At 52.8% G+C, this 16,875-nt stretch overlaps 1 long non-coding RNA gene across 2 annotated transcripts; it reads right to left on the bottom strand.

Moving 5' to 3' along the window:
- Positions 1-3,866: 3,866 nt before the first annotated feature.
- LOC135972849 (uncharacterized) lies at positions 3,867-15,014 on the bottom strand. 2 transcript variants are annotated; one of them, XR_010589411.1, is made up of 7 exons: positions 14,525-15,014; positions 9,096-9,668; positions 8,272-8,440; positions 7,733-7,848; positions 6,796-6,904; positions 6,274-6,477; positions 3,867-5,241 (listed from the first exon to the last, which is right to left on the bottom strand). It is a non-coding gene; the product is annotated as an uncharacterized LOC135972849 (long non-coding RNA). The 2 variants fall into 2 exon arrangements; XR_010589410.1 differs by lacking the exon at positions 14,525-15,014 and having other exon boundaries at positions 3,869-5,241; positions 9,096-14,518.
- Between the last annotated feature and the right edge of the window lie 1,861 nt (positions 15,015-16,875).

Genomic DNA, 16,875 nt, shown 5'->3' with positions numbered 1-16,875 from the left:
TGTAGTTTCATGGTGCATTAAAACCAAAGACATGGGGTTCTCAAACTGTGGGTTGTGAATTTTATGGGGTCACCAGGTCTGGCGTTAGACTTGCTGGGACCCGAGGCAGAAGCAGAAGCCTGAGACAACTTCACAGTGCTGAAGCTCTTGGGCTTTGGCTCCCGTGCCTGTGGGGCTCAGGCGGGCTCAGGCTTCGGTCCCCACTCCTGGGGTCGCGGTGTAATGAAGTTTGAGAACTGCTGAAAGACAATCACAGACTTCGCTAAAGCTGATAGGTGTGCCAAGCCCCATTTCAATTTGTGGAAGAAGCAATTAAGCCCCTTTATACAGTAGAGCCAGCTACAAAGAATGAAGTGACCCCCTCTGGAAGCTCAGAGCTACACCCTGCCTGCTGAGGGGTTTCCCGGGTTGCAGACACAGGGGCTAGGAGGTTGGTTTTGCAGCCTGAGTGTGCTTGAGGCAGGAAGCCAGAAACAGTTGTGGGAGCCTGAGAGGACATCGAGAGACAGGGCTTCTTGGGCACAGAACCTGTTGGTGGGGCAGACTTGGGGATTTCTGAGCAGGGAAACTGTTGGCTGTTGTTATTTTCTCCTGTGCTCGGGGAAACAGGACTGTGTGCATTCTTTGTGAATAAACTAGATTATATCATGAGCTCCCGGTGCGATGCTGGGGCTTAAAGAGCCAATGCAATTCTTAATTGTATAAACTGGGGAGTAGTGAGTAGGAGCAGGGAGGAGATTTTACCTCTGTATAAGGCATTGGTGAGACCCAGAGTGGAATAGTGCCTCTGGTGCGCACATTCTTGAAAGGATGTTGAAAAACTGGTGAGGGTGCAGCTGAGAGCCAGAGAAACAATTTGAGGGCTGGAGAAGATGCCTGACAGTGAGAGACCTGGGCAGCTCATTCTGTTTAGCTTCTCAAGGAAAAGAAGATTGAGAGGTAACTTGACCGTAGTGTACAAGGACCTTCATGGGGAGAAAATCCCAGGTACTAAAGGGCTTTTCAGCCTAGCAAGAAAGGCAGAACAAGAACCAATGGCTGGAAGTTAAAGCCAGACATATTCCAATTAGAGGCAACAGTGTTTCCCAGTACGGATGATTAGCCATTGGAACAACCTCCTGAGGCGAGTGGTGGATTCTCCATTGCTTGATGTCTCCAAATCCAGACTGGCTGCCTTGCAGGAAGTTGCTTTAGCCAAACACAAGTTATTTGGGCTCCGTACAGGGAATCAGACTAGATTATATAATGGGCCCTTCTGACTTCAAATTCTGTGAATCTATGAAACCCTACCAGGAACATACCTGTCTGTATCATCAATTTCTCCTGCTAATGGAAAGAACTCTACAAGGCCCTGAATACTGGCACACCACTGGGGCCAAGGGGACAGCACTACAGAGAAAGCTTCACCTCACAGCTTCTCCATCTATGGAGGTTTCTTACCACAGAGCCTCCCAATAAGGAAAGTATTTGCAATTTACAGTGATGGGGATTGACCATTATGGGTGTCTAGAGACAGGAGAATGGGACAGACATGGAGGAGGCAGCTGGAAGCAGCCAGTCGACCCACTGATGCCCAGTGCCATGTGGCCTAAAGGACTGAGTGTTGCCCTGTCACTGAGAAGACCTGGCTCTGCTGCTGGGTGATCTTGAGTAAGTCATTTTCCCCTCTCTGTTCCTCAGTTTCCCCAACTTTATACAGGGATAATGATACAGCACTTTGAATCTGCTAATAAAAGGCACTAAGTGCTACATACCGTTATAATATGAAGGGCAAAGGGGTCCAGGAGAGCTGGCTGTATTTTAAAGAATCCTTATTGCGGTTGCAGGAACAAAGCATCCCGATGTGTAGAAAGAATAGTAAATATGGCAGGCAACCAGCTTGGCTAAACAGTGAAATCCTTGCTGATCTTAAATGCAAAAAAGAAGCTTACAAGAAGTGGAAGATTGGACAAATGACCAGGGAGGAGTATAAAAATATTGCTCAGGCATGCAGGAGTGAAATCAGGAAGGCCAAATCACACTTGGAGTTGCAGCTAGCAAGAGATGTTAAGAGTAACAAGAAAGGTTTCTTCAGGTATGTAAGCAACAAGAAGAAAGTCAAGGAAAGTGTGGGCCCCTTACTGAATGAGGGAGGCAACCTAGTGACCGAGGATGTGGAAAAAGCTAATGTACTCAATGCTTTTTTTGCCTCTGTCTTCACGAACAAGGTCAGCTCCCAGACTGCTGCACTGGGCAGCACAATATGGGGAGAAGGTGACCAGCCCTCTGTGGAGAAAGAAGTGGTTCGGGACTATTTAGAAAAACTGGACGTGCACAAGTCCATGGGGCCGGATGCGCTGCATCAGAGGGTGCTAAAGGAGTTGGCGGATGAGATTGCAGAGCCATTAACCATTATTTTTGAAAACTCATGGCGATCGGGGGAGGTCCCGGATGACTGGAAAAGGGCTAATGTTATGCCCATCTTTAAAAAAGGGAAGAAGGAGGATCCGGGGAACTACAGGCCAGTCAGCCTCACCTCAGTCCCTGGAAAAATCATGGAGCAGGTCCTCAAGGAATCAATTATGAAACACTTAGAGGAGAGGAAAGTGATCAGGAACAGTCAGCATGGATTCACCAAGGGGAAGTCGTGCCTGACTAACCTAATTGCCTTCTATGATGAGATAACTGGCTCTGTGGATGAGGGGAAAGCAGTGGATGTGTTATTCCTTGACTTTAGCAAAGCTTTTGATACGGTCTCCCACAGTATTCTTGCCGCCAAGTTAAAGAAGTATGGGCTGGATGAATGGACTGTAAGGTGGATAGAAAGCTGGCTAGATCGTCGGGCTCAACGGGTAGTGATCAATGGCTCCATGTCTAGTTGGCAGCCGGTTTCAAGCAGAGTGCCCCAAGGGTCGGCCCTGGGGCCGGTTTTGTTTAATATCTTTATTAATGATCTGGAGGATGGTGTGGACTGCACTCTCAGCAAGTTTGCAGATGACACTAAACTAGGAGGCATGGTAGATACACTAGAGGGTAGGGATCGGATACAGAGGGACCTAGACAAATTAGAGGATTGGGCCAAAAAAAACCTGATGAGGTTCAACAAGGACAAGTGCAGAGTCCTGCACTTAGGACGGAAGAATCCCATGCACTGCTACAGACTAGGGACCAAATGGCTAGGTAGCAGTTCTGCAGAAAAGGACCTAGGGGTCACAGTGGACGAGAAGCTGGATATGAGTCAACAGTGTGCTCTTGTTGCCAAGAAGGCTAACGGCATTTTGGGCTGTATAAGTAGGGGCATTGCCAGACAATCGAGGAACATGATCATTCCCCTTTATTCGACATTGGTGAGGCCTCATCTAGAATACTGTGTCCAGTTTTGGGCCACACACTACAAGAAGGATGTGGAAAAATTGGAAAGAGTCCAGCGGAGGGCAACAAAAATGATTAGGGGTCTGGAGCACATGACTTATGAGGAGAGGCTGAGGGAACTGGGATTGTTTAGTCTCCAGAAGAGAAGAATGAGGGGGGATTTGATAGCAGCCTTCAACTACCTGAAGGGGGGTTCCAAAGAGGATGGAGCTCGGTTGTTCTCAGTGGTGGCAGATCACAGAACAAGGAGCAATGGTCTCAAGTTGCAGTGGGGGAGGTCCATGTTGGATATTAGGAAACACTATTTCACTAGGAGGGTGGTGAAGCACTGGAATGCGTTACCTACGGAGGTGGTGGAGTCTCCTTCCTTGGAGATTATTTAAGGCCTGGCTTGACAAAGTCCTGGCTGGGATGATTTAGTTGGGAATTGGTCCTGCTTTGAGCAGGGGGTTGAACTAGATGACCTCTTGAGGTCCCTTCCAACCCTGATATTCTATGATTCTATGATTCTATGATTACTACTGTTTGAGCTGGAAGAGCAGCTCAGCCAGCTGTTGTAGTGGCAAGGGCCAGCCACTAGGGGGCAGACAGGCTCACATGCACTTGTTGCATGTATTTTCCCCCATCTGTTGCATCTCACTGGACCAGCCAGGGCCGGCTCCAGGCACCAGCTTAACAAGCAGGTGCTTGGGGTGGCCAAGGGAGAGGGGCAGCACCTGCGGCAATTCGGGGGCGGCAGGTCCCTCACTCCCTCTAGGAGCGAAGGGCCTGCCGCTGAACTGCCGCCACCGATCGCGGCTTTTTTTTTTTTCCAATTGCCACCGCCGATCGCGATCACGGCATTTTTTTTTTTTTGCTTGGGGCGGCAGAAATGCTGGAGCCGGCCCTGGGACCAGCCCTGGGCTCAGAGGTTAAGTAATCACAAGACACTGCTGTGAAATGACTGTGTTTATTATAGGGCCATGCTAGCTCCCCAGTGTACAAAGGCTTGTTTTCTCCAGTGCATAGGCTGAAACATAAGCTTTGGGATAGATTCATCCCGGCTGTATTTCCAGTGGGGTCTGTAATCTTTATCCCCCTCTTGTGACAGGCAGGTGCAGAGCAGCCACTGAGAGCAGCAGGGAGCATTTGCCGAAAACCCTGGACTCTGGGCTGTAGTACCCCACTGGAGTCTGCATCTCCTGTTCTATGCCTCCTCCCTCTGCTATCTGCAGCCCCCGAGTAGTGGTCAGGTGTCCTGCACCATCAGGGTATGCCCCAGTGGCAGCAGGCAGTGCTGCTGTATATCAGCCACATAACACAGTAACGATACCCGTGTCGGTGCTGAGTTACATTGGCCCCTGGTCCCAGTCCCTGTGCAGCAGTTGTGTGGGTATTGGGTATCAAGAAGTGTATGGTTCAGAGTTTATCCCTGACTCCTTTCAAAGCAGGGGGGAAAGGTTGCATTACAGAAAGCTGATGCCACCTAGCAGATAAGGGGCATTGTTGTATTCCTTGGCATACTCAGAGCTTTGGTTAGCCCTGGGCGTGGAGGGTTCCTGCCTGTTCCTGAGAGCTTTGAATCAGCCCACGCATTCCTTTCCCAGTAGGTTTCTCTCTTGCAACCCTTCCCCCAAGCTGCAGTGCAGATTTAACCCCTTTCCCCCATGAATCCTTGTGTGCAAAAACCCGCCCTGCGTGTGTGTCTCAAGGGACAAGGTGTTAACTGTGAGAGTATGTGTAATTAGATGGAGGAATATTTGAAACTGAGCTGCTGCCACCCCAAACCCCCATTGGATCCAGAAGGCATCTGGGTCCGAGTGCCATCAGCAAGTCTCTTTGAGCAGAACTTTCTCCTGGTTCTGAAGGGGAAGCTTCTCTTTGGTGTCTTCACCCCTCTTCATTCGGGACCTTTGATGAAATGCGGGGGGAGGAGGGGAAATACTAATGAAGCAGCGAGGCAGAACACGCATAAGTTATTTTCCAACCAGTCTGAATTACTAAAACGAGGCTCTGACATTATTCACCGGGGCTGAACTTCACTAGAGGAACAATACAAGGGTAGTACACCACTGAAGAGCCCCATAGGCTAGTGGTTGATGCTCTGGGTGGGGACTCAGGAGACTCTGATTTCTAATCCCAACTCAGCTGTTAACCTGCTGTGACACTGGGTAAATCCTGTCTTGCCTCTGTTCCCCCCACTCATTGTCCATTTAGACCAGTGATCCCCAAACTTTTCTTTATCACTCCCCCTCTTACCCCTGTCCATGCACACACACCCTGAGCTAGGACTGGGAGCAGGGCCGCAGTTCCAGTAGGTGAGGGGGACATGGACAGGGGTAAGAGGGCGGCAGTTGGGGGTGGGTCTGGGGCTAGGAACGGAGACAGGGGCTGAGGCTGGGGGCGGGGCCGGAGCGGAGTGGGGCTGGGTGGCACTCCCTCCCTACTCCCCCTGGGAGCTGGCCCAGGCCCCGCTGTGCCCCCTAGGGGGCACACCCCACCTTTTGGGAACCTCTGATTTGGACGGTCAGATCTTCAGGATGAATCTGTCTCACTGTGCGTTTATGGGCACAACAGGGGCCCCAATCTTGGATGGGGTCTGTGCAGCGCCGGGTACAATGGGGGCCTGGATAGCTATCTGTCTTTCAACATACATGCCCAGTCTCTTTCCACTCACTGGAATCAGTCAGTGGATAGAGGATGATCAGGAAACCCTTTGTACAGCACCTAGCACAACAGGGTACAGGGCCATGACTGGACATCTGGGTGCTACAGTCATATAAATAATAACAACTCTCTGCACAATGTGCCTTGCGGCTGGGTGGGGACAGGGTGGATCCCAAGCACCAGCTGAGTGTTTTGGCCTTTGGAGTCCAAGCCCTGTCTTGGCCGCAGGTGTCAGAGTCAGACAGGAAGAGAGGGGAGACCCCCCACCAGACCAACCTGCTCTCCACCTCCTCCACAGTGTCTGGCAGTGGTTGGTTGAGAGTCTCCGGGAGGAAGGTGGCCACAATGCCAGAGATGATTGGGGCAGCACTGTAGAAGACTGGCGGCAGGAAGGAGAAGTATTCATCCAACATCTTGGCCAAGGGAGCCACAATACCTCCTACCCGGGCCATGGTGCTGCCAAAGCCCAGTCCGGTCTGCCTTGCGTTGCAGGGAAATAACCATCCAGAACAGGGAAGGATTAGCTCAGTACTGGGAGGGCAGACCTGCTGGGAATGCTAAATAGTGACCCAGCAGGATGTGCTGCTCACCCTTCGCAGCCAGTGCTGACCCCAATGCCTGAGAATGGCACTAGGGAGCGCTGTGCTGCAGGGAGCAGGGTGGGGGCTCAGTAGGGGTATACTCTCCCCTCTCAGTCAGTGCTGACTCCAATGCTGCAGTGCCATGCTAGGGGGCGCTGTGCTGCAAGGAATTGGGTGCAGGGTTCAGTAGGGGTCAGTTGGAAATACAGCATCTTACTTGATCGGAGTGGGGTAGAGCTCAGTTGTGAATAGAAACACGCAGTTGAACGCAGCTGAAAGACATCCCTTCCCAATCACAGCCAGTGATGTGCGGACTATCTGCAGCTCTGCAAAGAGGGGACAAGGAGAATCCAGGGCTAGAACCCTGGGCTCTGAGCTCTCCCTGCCTATCTTCCATTCTGCATCCCAGCACTGTAACCTTGCCAGCCTCTCTCCTCTGCCCTGTTTTGCCTGGCATAACCCCAACCCTGCTCTTTCTTCCTTCGTCACTTCTCCAAGACCTGGCCTTTCCCCTCTCTCCAAAGTTCTGCAGGTCCATGGCCAGCCCGTAATAGGAGAAACTGGTAGAGAACCTGCCGTTCACCATAGAGAGAGAGAGAGAGGCAAAGGGATGAGTGAGCGTCCTGTTGAGTGTGCAGCCTGGTGAGATTTAGCTCCAGGCCTAGTCACAACTTAAGCCCAATCTAGATGGGACTTGAGCACTATCTAGGCCCTTGTGCCAGCCCTGTGAATAGCCACAATGTCCCCTCCAGGGTAGAACTGGCCAGGGGAACTTTTAGTGTAACGCTTGTGGGTGCTCTGGTTGGTGTGTGCAATGATGTAACAGCACGGGGGGCGGGGCATTATTCAAAGCAGGGATGCCCAGGACTGAATGGACACACAAAGGGCCCTAAAATGCACCAACTTTAGAGAGAAAACCCACAGACCTGATAAGAACCTGACAGACTGGAAGATAAGACCTAGATAGACACATCAGGTAGACAGACAGACAGCATCTGCATATGTCTAGGGATGAATAACCCTTAGGCAGACAGATGTCCAATATCTGTGGATTACCTATGCTCGGAAATGGACTAAGGTTATCAATACTGGATCTGCCAACCTAATTTGAACCCAGATTTAGGATCAGTGCCGAAGGTAAGAAATGCTCTTACCATGCAATTGAGAGGCAGCAGAATATCCGGCGTATGGCGGGCGTGCGTACCAGATCCGAGATAGTGTAGGAGGACTTCACTGTTGACAGTTCCTTCTACATTTTGGATTTTAGGATCTAGTAGGACACAAAAGGATAGTCAAAAGTTTCTCCTGCAGAGCCAAGGTCAGTAATGTGACCCACAACTTCGATGGGGTCCTCAAAGCAGGATCAGCTGAAGTGTAATGCAGCACAAGATAATTATCCCTGTGCTACAGAGGGGGAAATTGAGGCACAGACAGGAGCAGGAACTTGCCCAAGGAGTCAGCAGCAGAACCAGGAACAGAACCCAGGAGTCCTGTGCGCCACCCTCTTGAAGCCCAAATGCCTGGCTCCTAGTTCCCTGCTGTAAATCCACTTTTCTCAGAGTTGAGAATAGAATCCAGGAGTCCTGACTCCCAGCTCTAACCACTAGACACCACCCCCACCCTGTCTGCTAACAACCACAAGGAAAGAGGACAGCACTTGCGCCTAGAAGGAGAGGTTTCCAGAGACACGTACCAGGAATAGATGAGAAAGAAGAAGAAAGGCAAAGACACAGTCAGCTGGGGCCAGCGCCAGTCTGGGATGCCATATGCCAAGCCCGCCAGTAGGATCTGGCCCAGGGTGTAGACGAATCCTGTGATGGCAATGGTGATGGTGCGGAACTCAGTGGGGATCCACTCCACAACTGCAAGGAAAGGAACCTTGTTTAACCTGTCCATGGGCAGGATACTGCTAGCCCTGACTCTCCTCGGACCCACTGGCACCACGTGTTACTGCACCCTGCAGAGCTGCAGCAGAGGGAATGTACAGCTCTGCACTTTGAGCTGAAATAGCCATACTGGAGACAGTATGATATGCATCCGAAGAAGTGGGCTGTAGTCCACGAAAGCTTATGCTCTAATAAATTTGTTAGTCTCTAAGGTGCCACAAGTCCTCCTGTTCTTCTTTATACTGGAGACAGCAACTCTTGCCCCTGCTACCTTAAGACCCGCAGTGGTAGCCAGGGATATTGCAGCCTCCAGAGCTGCAGCTCCCCCAGTGGTAGCAGGTGGTATTACACCCTGTGAGGCTGGAGCTGCTTCAGCCCATAGCCCCGGGCAGCTGCAGAGGTAGCAAGGAGAATGTGCAAACAGCCCAATACCCCATGGGAGCCTGCTTGCATGCTCTGCACTTCCTCTCTCTGCTACCTGCAGGCCCCTGGGTCATGCAGGTGTACTGAGCCACCAGGAGATCCCCAGTGCCAGCAAGTGGTACTGCACCTTTTACTACATCAGTCACAGTATCTGTTAAGGGTTGAGGTGAGAAGCTTAAGACCTAGTTGCTAAACAGGCAGGGCTTACTCAGGCAGGCGATGCTGAGCCCAAAGCCAGACAGTGCCATTCCACCCAGGAAGCGGAAGATACAGTAGGAGATGTAACTGGGGGAGAAGGCCGTGCAGGTTCCCATCACAGCTGTTAGCCAAATGGGCTCGTTTCCCCCTCGAGCTGCCCAATTATCCCAACCATAATAGTGATGGAAGTACATAAGCAGAAATATTAACAATAATTTCATTATCTTTTCCTAAACAGTCCCTTTAGTCCGTCCAGCTGCTGGTATTCCCAGGTGGAGTCTTCACCTGTGCCACCCCGGGCATCCGGAGCCGGGGTGGGCAGAGGGCCGGTGTCCTCTTCCGCTGACTCAGTTTCCAGGTTAGGGTTCAGAAACCGTTTTACCCGCGTATTGTGTGTCCATTTGTCACTCCCAAGAACTTTAACTGCAGCTTGGCTGATGAGCGAGATAGTGTGCGGGCCGTCCCACCGTGGTGTAAGGGGGTCACGCTTCCACTTCTTGATAAGGACCTGATCACCGATCTGGAACGGGTGCACGGGCTGATCCAAGGGAAGGGCCTGAAAAGGCACCGCGTATCGATGCAGCTGTAACAAGACAGATTGCAGCCCAGAGACCTGTTTCCATAAGGAGTCCTTCCCCATTTCCCAGTTTACATCCTCCCGGAACCCCGGGATAAGGATTCGGGGAGGGAACCCGAAGACCGGTTCAAAGGGTGAAAGCTTAAGACCCTTACACGAGGCCCTCCGAATGCGGGTAAGGGCGAGCGGTAACGCATCAAGCCACTTTAAACTAGACTCTGTGCATAGTTTAGTGAGGGTATCCTTGAGAGTTCTATTCATTCTTTCTACCTGACCCGAGCTTTGCGGCCTCCAGGGTGTATGCAACTTCCATTGTATACCGAGTGCCTGGGACACCTGTTGGACCACTTGTGAGGTAAAGTGGCTTCCTTGATCAGACTCAATCGTTTCGGGGAGATGGAATCGGGGAAGTATTTCATGCAACAGGGCCTTAGTAACAGCCCAGGCCTGACAGTGCCGGGTGGGGTAACACTCTACCCATCCAGTAAGCTGGTCCACAAATACGAGTAAGTATTTATAGCCCCTTCAAGGGGGCATTTCTGCAAAGTCAACTTGCCACTTTTGGAAAGGGAATGTGGCCCAGGGCCGGCCTCCCATTGGGGCAGGAGAGCCACATACCTTTTGGTGGGTTCGTTGACAAACAGGGCAATTACTAACAATTCTCTGGGCTTCCATGTGCATGCCCAGCCCCTTAAGGGATCGGGTGGCCAAATCAACCATTGTCCCCGACCCCATATGTCCCTCTTTATGTATGTGCTGAAGAATTTCCTGAAGCACTGGTCGGGGGACAAAAATCTCACCCCACCCCCCCCGGTAATTTCCACCATCCAGCGGGAACCTGCCGGGCCCCCGCAGCCTGCGCGTGGCATACTTCCTCAGCTGTGTATTGGGGAGGGGGGTTTTAGCTTCTGTATCTTGAACCAGGAGGAGCCATGAGGCTCCTTCTCGTGCGGCCTCCTTTGCGGCCTGATCAGCCAATTGATTATATCTACGCTGTTTGGCCTCCAGGGCCCTTCCATGGGCACGCACATGTATTACGGCAACCCGGAGGGGAAGCATCAGGGCCTCAAGAAGTGTTTTGATGAGGCTCCCATGTGCAATTCTCTGGCCTGAGGCTGTGATAAATCCCCTTTCTCTCCACAGGGTCCCGTGAGCATGTACCACCATGTAGGCATAGCAACTATCAGTATACAGGTTAATAGTTTTCCCAGTCCCCAACCGGAGAGCCTCAATAAGAGCCACTAGCTCTGCCGCTTGGGTGGACAAATTAGGGCTAAGTTTAAACTTGTGTACTCCTTTGTCCTTAATTACTACCGCTGCTCTGGTAAACCGCTTGCCATCTATCACATAGCTGGACCCGTCAACGTAGCCTTCAATTTCAGGGTCGGGCCAAGGCAAGTCTGAGAGATCAGGGCGGGGTTTGGTTTCCTGTTGCAAGACTTCAATACAGTCATGAGTGGGGCTGGTCTCATAGGAAACCCGAGGGTCGGGCAATAGGGTAGCTGGGTTGAGGGAGCTAACTGTCCTAAAGGTTAAGTTAGGGGCTAGCAAGAGCCCTTCTTCATATCTGGTATGTCGACTGGGATTTAGATGCTTTCCCCAGCGCCTGTCCCCAGTATTTGAGGCACCCCGTGGGGGACCACAACCTCAGTGTCCCCCCTCAGGGTCAACTTTTCAGCCTCCTGTACAAGGAGAGCGGTTGCTGCAACGGCCCGTAAACAGGCAGGCCACCCCTTGGCGACAGGGTCCAACACCTTTGAGCAGTATCCAATGGGTCGCCAGGTTGGTCCCGACCTTTGGCACAGAACTCCAGCAGCCACCCCTCCCCTCTCGTGAACGTATAGGGTGAATGGTCTCCGGGGGTCTGGGAGGGCTAGAGCGGGAGGCTGAACCAAGGCTTCTTTTAGCTTTCGAAATGCTTTTTCCATCTCTCTTGTCCACGTCCAATGGAGCAGACCTTCTTTAGTTAAGGATTCATATAATGGTTTGGCTCTTCTCCCGTAGTCAGGGATCCAGAGCCGACAGAAGCCAGTCAATCCCAGAAAAGCCCTTAATTCTCGGGGGTTCCGGGGTTGGGGGCTATTAAGTATAACCTGGATTCTTTCTTTACCCAGACTACGACTTCCTTGGCACAAATGATACCCAAGGAAAGTGACCTGCTGCTTAACCAGTTGTGCTTTTTCCTTTGAGACCTTATACCCCTGTGCCCCAAGGTAATTAAGGAGCTCTATAGTTTGCTATTTACAGGCTGCCTCTGTTTCAGTACTTAAGAGCAAATCATCGCAATACTGGACTATGTTACATGAAGGGTGTTTAGCCAGGAATGGGGCGAGGTCCCTTTTTAACTGGCTGCCAAAAATCTTGGGTGCACAGGTAAGTCCTTGTGGGACAACGGTCCAAAGGTACTGAGCTTTGTAGTGGGTATCTGAGTCCTCCCACTCAAAGGCAAACAGTCTCTGCTATTAACTTGTTAATTTGTCTTAGGTCCTGGACCAACCGATACTGCCCATTAGGCTTAGGCACCCCCATTATCGGAGTATTGTATGGGGACGTGCCTTTCCTGAGCCACCCGCACTGCAGAAACTTTTGAATCAGAGGTTTTAACCCGATTCGAGTGGTCAGCTTAAGAGAGTATTGTCGAATTCGGACCGGGCTGCTTCCTTCCTTAAGGGATATATGCACTGGTGAAGCATTCCGGGCCCGAGCGACGCCTCCCTCCTCCGCCCAAACCTCAAGGTTAACCCCTCACAGCTGGCTCCCTTCATTCCTCCCCTGGCATTCCGGGGAGTGATTTCTAGTGCTTATCAGGGCCATCTGGTAGTTGGAAGATTGTTGTTTAGGAAGTCTAACTTCCATAGTCCCATTGTCTAACGAGATCTCCGCCTGCAGTTTAGTAAGGATATCTCATCCAAGCAGCGCGATGGGGCAAGAGGGGCTGCAAACAAACTGGTGGGAAATTTGACAGTCCCCTATTTTCACTAGGAGAGGCAAAGTTTTTTCCAAAGCTGTAGTTTGTCCCTCTATCCCTTGGACCATGGCATGTCCCCGAGCTCTACCTCGGGGAGCCTTATTAAGGGGGAGCAAACTAAAAGTGGCCCCAGTATCAATAAGGGCTTCAATTGGGCGGCCCTCCACTTTAATTTTTACCGTGGGATCCAGGCTGGCAGCTTGTGCTGTCAGGAGGGGCCGCTGGGTCCCCCGGCCCCCCTATGGGGAAGACTCCTCCCCTGAACGTCCTGTACTGTTGTAGAGGATGGGAAGGGACGGGGTTTTATCTTTACGTTCCTTTCCCATGGCCTGTCGCCGGGGGCATTCATTCTTCCAGTGCCCCTCTTTCCTACAGATAGTGCACTGATTTTGACCCAGGCAGGGGCCCCGCCCCTTCACCGGTGGCCCTGGCCATCCCTTAACTTTGTCCCCCCTTTCTTCATATCCTTCCCTTAGGGCCATGGCTAAAACGCGGGCCCCTTTCTTCCGAGAATGGGGGATTCTGTTGCTTCCCATTATATAGATCACTAGTGGTAAAGGGAACATATACCATAGTGAGATTGTCCTCAGGGGCTACAGTTTCCCGCAGTGGACACAAATAATTCTGTTGCAGGGGCCCTTGGAGTACCGGGCCACCCTTGCTCGATGAGCTAATAAGGGTAAACCGAATATCCCCAGGGTTATAGTCAGATGACAAGTTCCACTGCGTTTCGGAGCTCTGAGCTGTCACAGGCCCAGTCTTGCTCCTGGTGTGGTTAGACACTGGGGAGCTCAGAGAGATCGGAGGGGGATCCCGTTTGGAAAATTCCTGGTTGCTTGGCTCACCCCTTTCAGTTGAGGCATTATCCTCAGAGGAGGGGGTGGGGATTTCAATTGAGGGTACTGGAGCCAGGAGGCCGGGATATAAAGGGGGAGGGGGCATAGGATCAGGGGTAGAGGGAATCACAGCCCCCGGACAAGATTTCTTAACAGGGGGACAGGGTTTCCTAACAGGGGCATGGGCCATTAAGGTCTTAATAGTTTGTGATCTACATTTCTGCCACCATGGGGGAGGATTGGCCACGAGGTCCTGCCAAATATCTATATAGGGATCTTGGTCCCAATGCCCATCTCGGGTCACAATGCTATGTACTGCTTGCACAATCCCTGATTTGAGCTTCCCTCCCTCAGGCCATTCCACCCCGAATGTCGTCCATTCAAGAGTACAGAATTTTACAAGATTGTCTTTACATAATACAATTCCGTAATCAGCCTGGCGTCTAAACGCCTTCCAGTTATCCAGCATACATCCCAGGGGTGTCCCGGAGAAGGTGCTTTGTCCGGACCCCATTATGCTTTACCCAGAGTTTTCCAAGACAGAGGTATCAAGAGGGGGAAGGGGTAGGGATCTAGTTCTAACTCAGATATCCTCTGGGTCACGAGGTTCGGCTGACCCCCCTTGCAATCAAGATATCCTGGTCACCGGGTTTCCCCTCGCAGGAGTCTTGGGGCGGCTGAAGTCTGCTTAAGCCTCAGACCTGTCAGCGGCACTCATTCATCTTTCACACAGATCCTTTAATCAGTTACAATCTCGGTTTCCAACACACCATTAAGAGGAGAAACAAGATTACCCCTCCCAGAAACAAGAGTAATCCCTGAGGTTGCTCCAAGTCCCAATAATTGTTAAAAACGGCCCATGAACTTGTGGAGTTAGTTACGTTACTCATTGGTCGTTATTTGCTTACCCTTTAACCAAAAACACAACAACAAGACATTTACAAAGCTACAATAATGTTAACATACCTTCCCGTATACAGGCTGCCTAGGGGATTTCTACTGTCCAACCCACACCTCGGGGGCGTTATTCCTCAAACCCAGGAGGTAAACGCACTTACCGCCCGAAGTGGCCGCGTCCGTCAGTCAGACTTCCCTCCTTCTGAAGCCGTCTTGCTTCCGTGTCCTTCAGAGTTCTCTTCAGAGAGGACGCAGCCGCCCCGGCCGATTGTGACGATCCGAGGCCCGAGCAAACCAACAGCTCGAGGTGGCCACTCCTCGGAATCGCCCTCGGCCGTCAGTCAGTGCCCTCTACAGGGAGAGAAGTCCTGGCGGAGTCGCCATTGTTAGCCAAATGGGCTCGTTTCCCCCTGGAGCTGCCCAATTACCCCAAGGAGGCACGGGAGTCTAGAAGATGGCTTCAAGTTCTTTATTGATCAGTCAGCTGAGCGGGTGTCCCCCTCGACTAATGCCAGAGGGAGGAACACACCTTACAAACGCAGAGCAAGCCTTTTTTATACACAGTAACAAACAACTTAGCGTGCATACATTCTGCTAACCTATGGAATTTTTAAATTCCTTTCTAGGGGTAAACAGGGTACATCTGTTGGACTTCCTTGATTGATTGTTTTGTATACGTATAGGCGGAAGGCAGCTTCGCGGCACTTGTGGGGAGCGGCTGGGAAAATAGGCAAATAGTTGACCTTTGCTATAACAGTATGGATAAGGTTTTGGGCAGGTAGGGGGTAGGGTCCTGGAGGGCAGTTGGGGGGGATCTTAGGAGGGGGCAGTTAGGGGATAAGGAACAGGGAGGCTTAGGTAGGGGATGGGGTTCTGGAGGGCAGTTAGGAGCAGGGGTCCCAGGAGGGGGCAGTCAGGGGACAAGGAGTGAGGGGGGGGTTGGGAGTTCTGGGGGGGCTGTCAGGGGGCAGGAGTGCGGAGAGGGATCGGAGCAGTCAATGGGACAGGGAGCAGAGGGGTTTAGATGGGTCGGGAGTTCTGCGGGGGGCTGTCAGGAGGTGGGGAGTGGTTGGATGGGGCGTGGGAGTCCCAGGGGTCTGTCTGGGGGTGGGGGTGTGGATAAGGGTTGGAGCAGTCAGGGTACAGGTAGGGGGTAGAGTCCTAGGGGGCCAGTTAGGATGGGGGGAGGGTCTCAGGAGAGGGCAGTCAGGGGACAAGAGGCAGGGAGGCTTAGGTAGGGGGTGGAGTCCTGGGGGGCAGTTAGGGGCAGGGGTCCCAGGAGGGGGCAGTCAGGGGACAAGGAGCTGGGGGGAGGGTTGGGGGTTCTGAGGGAGGCGGGAAGTTTGAGGGGCAGGGCCGGGGCTAGGGCAGGAGGGGGTGGGGCTAGGGCGGGGCTCCTCCCGTCCTCTTTTTTGCTTGCTGAACTATGGTAACCCTAGTCAAAAGACGGAGCGGAGGTGGGTCGGGAGTTCGGGGGGGGCTTTCTGGGGGTGTGGATAAGGTTTTGGGCAGTCAGGGTACAGGTAGGGGGTAGGGTCCGGGGGTGCAGTTAGGGTTGGGGGGTCTCAGGAGGGGGCAGTTAGGGGACAAGGAACAGGGAGGCTTAGGTAGGGGATGGGGTTCTGGAGGGCAGTTAAGAGCAGGGGTCCCAGGAGGGCTGGTCAGGGGACAAGGAGCGGGGTGGGGTTGGGAGTTCTGGGGGGGGCTGTCAGGGGCAGGGGTGGGGAGACGGATCGGAGCAGTCAGGGGACAGGGAGCAGAGGGGTTTAGATGGGTCAGGAGTTCTGGGGGGGGCTGTCAGGGGGTGAGGAGTGGTTGGATGGGGCGTGGGAGTACCCGGGCTCTGTCTGGGGGTGTGGATAAGGGTTGGGGCAGTCAAGGGACAGGTAGGGGGTAGGGTCCTAGGGGGCCAGTTAGGATAGGGGGAGGGTCTCAGGAGGGGGCAGTCAGGGGACAAGAGGCAGGGAGGCTTAGGTAGGGAGTGGAGTCCTGGGGGGCAGTTAGGGGCAGGGGTCCCAGAAGGGGTCAGTCAGGGGACAAGGGCGGGGGGAGGGTTGGGGGTTCTGAGGGGGGCGAGAAGTGGGAGGGGCAGGGGCGTGGCCAGGGCGGGGCTCCTCCCATCCTCTTTTTTGCTTGCTAAAATATGGTAACCCTAGGCAGCAGGTCCAAGCCCTCCTTGCTGATGATGAGTAGCAATTATACTGCAGTCTGCCCCAGTGAGTGGGGGTAGATGGTGACTGGCAGTAGCCCAAGACTGAGGCAAGGTGGGGTTGGGGGTTGGGGATTCCCTGGGGTGGGGGAGACCCAGCGAGAGTGTGGGATACTGCAGGGGGCAGAACCCCGAGAGAAGGGGCACTGGGGTCGAGGGGGCACACGGGAGCCAGCGGCAAGCGAGACACCGGCCTGCAGAGTGCGCTCTGGAGGTTGGTGAGCTAATTCCCTGGATGACCAGCAGGAGGCGCTGCAGCAGTGAGTTATCATCCGCCTACAAGCTCCCATTCATCCCAGCAAT

Source organism: Chrysemys picta, chromosome 7 (assembly GCF_011386835.1).
Source record: "Chrysemys picta bellii isolate R12L10 chromosome 7, ASM1138683v2, whole genome shotgun sequence".
NCBI lineage: Eukaryota > Metazoa > Chordata > Testudines > Emydidae > Chrysemys > Chrysemys picta.
Note: the sequence above shows the minus strand (reverse complement) of the source record. Positions and strands in the feature narration are given on the sequence as shown.